The 6,890-nt window shown below is 34.6% G+C and overlaps 1 non-coding gene across 1 annotated transcript; it reads right to left on the bottom strand.

The window, feature by feature from the left end:
* Nucleotides 1–6,016: 6,016 nt before the first annotated feature.
* On the bottom strand, nucleotides 6,017–6,124 carry LOC130938547 (small nucleolar RNA R71). Its single transcript, XR_009069709.1, has one exon. It is a non-coding gene; the product is annotated as a small nucleolar RNA R71 (small nucleolar RNA).
* Nucleotides 6,125–6,890: the final 766 nt, after the last annotated feature.

The following is a 6,890-nucleotide window of genomic DNA, read 5'->3' on the forward strand; positions in this document are numbered from 1 at the left end:
TTATTTTTTTAAAAACTCTACAACAGAATCAAAATAATTTAATAATAGCAAAATAATTTAAAAACAATATCAAAATTTTATTGAGAGAATAGACTACAAAAGAAAAATTATCCGTTGCATTTAAACCTAGAGCATCTTTTATCTTTGCAAGGGTGATTTTAATTTCTCCATACCTCGTGTTTAGGTAGCTGTGATATAAATCGAAAGAATGTGCCAGTTCCTTCAAAAGTCTGTGGGTGATATTTTATTCTGGGATATGGCTCAAAATACCGAATCACATTTCTTCTACAAGAGCATTCTTTTTTGGAGTTAGTTTATTGAAGATGTCTGATACGGTTCTTGTAGAGCACCAAAAATGATGGGTTATTTTTTACAAAGATTTAAAAATTATGTTATATAATATATTTATGCAAAGAAAATAGAATTGTTTCATTATATATATGCTTACATCGTATTTTGTTGTATCCTTCTTTTTTGTCATCTTTTCAGCAATTGTTTTCTTTGTCATTTTGACTAAAAAGAATAAATTATGTAGTTAATAGATAAATAAAAAATATTTAAATAATAATGGTAGTTTAAGGATGACACCACATAAGCTCACACCAAAACAAGTACATAAACATGATCTAATCAACAACAAAAATACTTCAAAATTAATTTGGGATAAGAAAAACTCATTAATATGCTTTAGATGATACCGAAACTACTACACCTATTATGTATGACCTCATTATAAAAAATCTAAGTCAATGGACTCAAGAGCACCATATTTAATTGAAAATGACACCAAAAATACTTAATAATAATGATATTATACAAACTTACATCAAAATAAGTACACAAACATTACTCAATTAATCACAAAAGCACATTCAAATTAATTTTGGATCAATAAAACTCATTAATATTCTTTAGATAATACAGAATTACTACACCTATCATGTATGACTTCATTATAACAAATCCAAGTCAATGAACTAAAAAGGACCACATTTAACTCAGAATGATACCGAAAATACTTAATCATGATAACATAGAAACTCACAGCAAAACAAGTATACAAATATGATTCAATCAACTATAAAAACACATTCAAATTAATTTCGGATCAAGAAAACTCATCAATATGCTTTAGATGACACCAAAACTATTACACCTATCATATGTAACCTAATTATAATAAATCCAAGTCAATAAACTCAAGAGAAACACATTTAACTCATAGTGACACGGAAAGTAGTTAATCGTGACAACACACAAATTCACATCCAAACAAGCGTACAAATATGATTCAACCAATCACAAAACCACATCCAAATTACACTACAAGAAAAATACCCATTTATGTACACTTGAAAAGTGTAGCCAAAAGTGTAAAAAAAATGATGCCTTAGACTACGGCTACGCTTTCTGGGCTATGGCTACGCTTTTTGGGATGAGTCCTATTTGGCCGTTGCCTATTCTCAAAGGCTATGCTTTTCTACACCAAGGGCTACGCTTTTGGTGTTTGGGAATAGGGTGCGCTTTTCAAGTGATGCTATCCAGGACCAAAAGCTACGCTTTTCAGTTTCTATTTTTGCCAGAATAGGCTACGATTTTTAACACTATTGCATCACCTATAAAGCGTAGCCACATTGTATACCATGGCTACTTTTTATAAGTGTAGTCTTAGGTCCCTCATTTTTTTTGTATACTATAGCTATTGTATATAAGTGTAGCCTTAGGTCTTAGGTCTCTTTTTTTTTGTATACTATAGCTACTGTATATAAGTGTAGTCTTAGGTCTCGTTTTCTCTCTCTCTCTCTCTCTCTCTCTCTCTCTCTCTCTCTCTCTCTCTCTCTCTCTATATATATATATATAATTTTCTAATAATTATTAATACAACATAATAGTTAATAATATGATTACATGTATAATAATTCTGTATTTTTATTTAAATAAGTTGAATATTATAAAAAAAATAAATACATAATTATACTAAATAATTTCTTTAAATAATAAAATTATCTCTAAGCAAAATATATTTATAATAATGATCCAAAAGTACTAGAATGAAGTTAATTGTAAAAATTCATACATCTCACACTAAAGTAAGTATAGCCATATCAAAATAACCATAATATCACATAGAATTTGCTACTAATACTCTACAAAAAAACATATCCTACATACATAAGTATTGATGAGCGGATAATTTATACACTTTTTGGTATTGTTTTTAGTATGTTTTTAGTATGTTTTAGTTAGTTTTTATTATATTTTTATTAGTTTTTAGTTAAAATTTACTTTTCTGGACTTTACTATGAGTTTGTGTATTTTTTTGTGATTTCAGCTATTTTCTGGCTGAAATTGAGGGACCTGAGCAAAAATCTGATTCAGAGGCTGAAAAGGACTGCAGATGCTGTTGGATTCTGACCTTCCTGCACTCGAATTGGATTTTCTGGAGATACAGAAGCCCAATTGGCGCGCTCTTAATTGCGTTGGAAAGTAGACATCCTGGGCTTTCCAGCAATGTATAATAGTCTATACTTTGCCCGAGATTTGATGGCCCAAACAGGCGTTTCAAGTTAGCTCAAGAATTCTGGCGTAAAACGCCGAAACTGGCACAAGAATGGGAGTTAAACGCCCAAACTGGTACAAAAGCTGGCGTTTAACTCCAAGAAAAGTCTCTACACATAGAAGCTTCAATGCTCAGTCCAAGCACACACCAAGTGGGCCCGGAAGTAGATTTTTATGTCACTTACTCATCTTTGTAAACCCTAGGCTACTAGTTCTCTACAAATAGGACCTTTTGCTATTGTATTCTTATCTGGGTAGCTATCTTGGAGAGTTTTATGCTATCTTAGATCATGTTTTGGGGGCTGGCCTCACAGCCATGCCTAGACCTTGTTCTTATGTATTTTCAACGGTGGAGTTTCTACACACCATAGATTAAGGCGTGGAGCTCTACTGTACCTCGAGTATTAATTCAATTCAGCTTGTTCTTGTTCTAAGATATCACTTGTTCCTCAACTTGATGAATGTGATGATCCGTGACACTCATCATCATTCTCACCTATGAACGTGTGCCTGACAACCACCTCCGTTCTACCTTAGATTGAGTGGATATCTCTTGGATTCCTTAATCGGAATCTTCTTGGTATAAGCTAGAATTGATGGCGGCATTCAAGAGAATCTGGAAGGTCTAAACCTTGTCTGTGGTATTCTGAGTAGGATTCAAGGATTGAATGACTGTGACGAGCTTCAAACTCGCGATTGTGGGGCGTTAGTGACAGACGCAAAAGAATCACTGGATTCTATTCCGACATGATCGAGAACCGACAGCTGAATAGCCGTGCTGTGACAGAGCACGTTGAACATTTTCACTGAGAGGACAGGACTGTAGCCATTGACAACGGTGATGCCCAACATACAGCTTACCATGGAAAGGAGTAAGAAGGATTGTATGAAGACAGTAGGAAAGCAGAGAGACAAAAGGGACTAAGCATCTCCATACGCTTATCTGAATTTCTCACCAATGAATTACATAAGTATCTCTATCTTTATTTTATGCTTTATTCATAAATCATCCATAACCATTTGAATCTGCCTGACTGAGATTTACAAGATGACCATAGCTTGCTTCATACCAACGATCTCCGTGGGATCGACCCTTACTCGCGTAAGGTTTATTACTTGGATGACCCAGTGCACTTGCTGGTTAGTTGTGCGATGTTGTGATAAAGAGTTGAGATTGCAATTGAGCGTACCATGTTGATGGCGCCATTGATGATCACAATTTCGTGCACCAAGTTTTTGGCGCCGTTGCCGGGGAATTAAATGTCCTAACTATAGTTTCGCATTTGTTCCCTGCAATAACAGTGCCAAGTATTGATCCGGCAACAACACCAAGTTTTTGGCGCCGTTGCCGGGGATTGTTTGAGTTTGGAGAACTGACAGTTCATCTTGTTGCTTAGATTAGGTATTTTTCTTCAGAGTTCTTAAGAATGAATTCTAGTGTTTCAAGGTGATGTTCTTATCATCACCAAAGCTGATTGATTCTCATCAATTTAGCTCTTGAATGTAATGTCCTGCTGAAGCTTGGCTAGCCATGTCTAATTTCTTTAGACTTAAGCTTTAGATTAACATTGCATGATTCCTGGAATTCTCATTAAGAATTTTGATATCCTTTTTTTTCCACTCAATTTTTGACAAAAAATCCAAAAAAATTATAAAATCTTAAAACCAAAAAAAAAATATTTTTATGTTTCTTGTTGAGTTTAGTGTCTCATTTTAAGTTTGGTGTCCATTGCATGTTTCTATTCTTTTTGCATTTTTTCGAATTCATTCATGTGTCTTAATTGATCTTCAAGTTGTTCTTGATGATTTCCTTGTTCTGATCTTTAAATTCTCTTGTCTTGAGTGTTTTGTTGTTTCTCATATGCATTCTCAATTTGTTAGTATCAGTAGTATACAAACTTCTAAGTTTGATGTCTTGCATGCATTGTTTATTTGATTTTAGTTGCATTTTGATTATTCCTCATTATTAAAAATTCAAAAAATTTCTTTTAATTTGTGTCTTTTCAAGTCAATAATACAGAGAATTGAAGATTCGGAACATTCAGCAGAGGAATCAAACAGAAAAAGTTGGGCGTTCAAAATGCCCAGTGAGGAAGGAAAACTAGCGTTTAAACGCCAGCCAGGGTGCCTGGCTGGGCGTTTAACGCCCAAAAGGGGTGAGTTTTGGGCGTTAAACGCCAGAATGTATACCATTCTGGGCGTTTAACGCCAAGATGGCACAAGAGGGAAGATTTTGTTTTTAATGCAAATTTTTTTCAAGTTTTCAAAATTATTCAAAATCAAATCTTTTTCAAATCATATCTTTTCAATCATATATTTTCAAAATCAATTTCTTTCCATTTTCAAAAATACTTGCTAACAATTAATGATTTGATTCAACATTTCAAGTATGTTGCCTTTTCTGTTGAGAAAGGTTTAATGTCTGAATCATATCTTTTAAATTTCTTGTTAGCCAAGTCATTAATTTTCAAAATCAAATCTTTTTTAATTGTTTTTCAAATCATATCTTCTTAATCATATCTTTTTAAAACTATATCTTTTCAATCATATCTTTTTAATCACATCTTTTTCAAAATAGTTTTCAATCATATCTTTTTTATTTCTACTTTCAAAAATCTTTTTCAAAAATCACTTTATTTTTTTTTCAATCTGAGTTTTCGAAAATCAATTACTTTTTTTTCAAAATTTCTTTTAATTAATTCACTTTAATTTTCAAAAATTTCTTCCCTTCTTCTCACATCCTTCTATTTATGGACTAACACTCCTCCTCAATGCACAATTCGAACTCTATCTTTCTTGATAAGTTCAAATTCTTCTACCTCTTCCTTCTATTTTTCTTTTCCTCTGACACCTTAAGGAATCTCTATACTGTGACATAGAGGATTCCATACTTTCTTGTTCTCTTCTCTTTCATATGAGCAGGAACAAAGACAAAAGCATTCTTGTTGAGGCTGACCCTGAAGCTGAAAGGACCTTGAAGCGAAAGCTAAGAGAAGCTAAAGCACAACTCTCTGTAGAGGACCTAACAGAAATCTTCAAAGAAGAAGAACCCATGGCAGCCGAAAACAACAATAATGTCAACAATGCAAGGAAGGTGCTGGGTGACTTTACTACACCTACTCCTGACTTCTATGGGAGAAGCATCTCCATCCCTGCCATTGGAGCAAACAACTTTGAGCTTAAGCCTCAATTAGTTTCTCTAATGCAACAGAATTACAAGTTCTATGGACTTCCATTGGAAGATCCTCATCAGTTTTTAGCTAAATTCTTGCAAATCTGTGACACTGTCAAGACCAATGGGGTTGACCCTGAGGTCTACAAACTTATGTTATTCCCTTTTGCTGTAAGAGACAGAGCTAGGATATGGTTGGACTCACAACCTAAAGAAAGCCTGAACTTTTGGGAAAAGCTAGTCAATGCCTTCTTGGCAAAGTTCTTTCCACCTCAAAAATTGAGTAAGCTTAGAGTGGAAGTCCAAACCTTCAGACAAAAGGAAGGTGAATCCCTCTATGAAGCTTGGGAAAGATACAAACAATTGATCAGAAAGTGTCCTTCTGACATGCTTTCTGAATGGAGCATCATAGGTATCTTCTATGATGGTCTGTCTGAACTGTCCAAGATGTCATTGGACAGCTCTGTTGGAGGATCTCTTCATCTAAAAAAGACGCCTGCAGAAGCTCAAGAGCTCATTGAAATGGTTGCAAATAACCAATTCATGTACACTTCTGAAAGGAATCCTGTGAACAATGGGACGAATCAGAAGAAAGGGGTTCTTGAGATTGATACTCTGTATACCATACTGGCTCAGAACAAAATATTGACTCAGCAAGTCAATATGATTTCTCAAAGTCTGTTTGGAACGCAAGCTGCACCAGGTAGTACTAAGGACGCTTCATCTGAAGAAGAAGCTTATGATCCTGAGAACCCTTCAATGGAAGAGGTGAATTACATGGGAGAACCCTATGGAAACACCTATAATCCTTCATGGAGAAATCATCCAAATCTCTCATGGAAGGATCAACAGAGACCTCAACAAGGTTTCAACAACAATAATGGTGGAAGAAACAGGTTTAGCAATGGTAAGCCTTTTCCATCATCTTCTCAGCAACAGACAGAGAATTCTAAGCAGAGCCACTCTGACTTAGCAACCATGGTCTCTGATCTAATCAAAACCACTCAAAGTTTCATGACTGAAACAAGGTCCTCCATTAGAAACCTGAAGGCAAAAGTAGGAAAGCTGAGCAAGAAAATTACTGAACTCCCTCATAGTACTCTTCCAAGCAATACAGAAGAGAATCCAAAAGGAGAATGCAAGGCCATTATCATGACCC

Source organism: Arachis stenosperma, chromosome 6 (genome assembly GCF_014773155.1).
Source record: "Arachis stenosperma cultivar V10309 chromosome 6, arast.V10309.gnm1.PFL2, whole genome shotgun sequence".
NCBI lineage: Eukaryota > Viridiplantae > Streptophyta > Magnoliopsida > Fabales > Fabaceae > Arachis > Arachis stenosperma.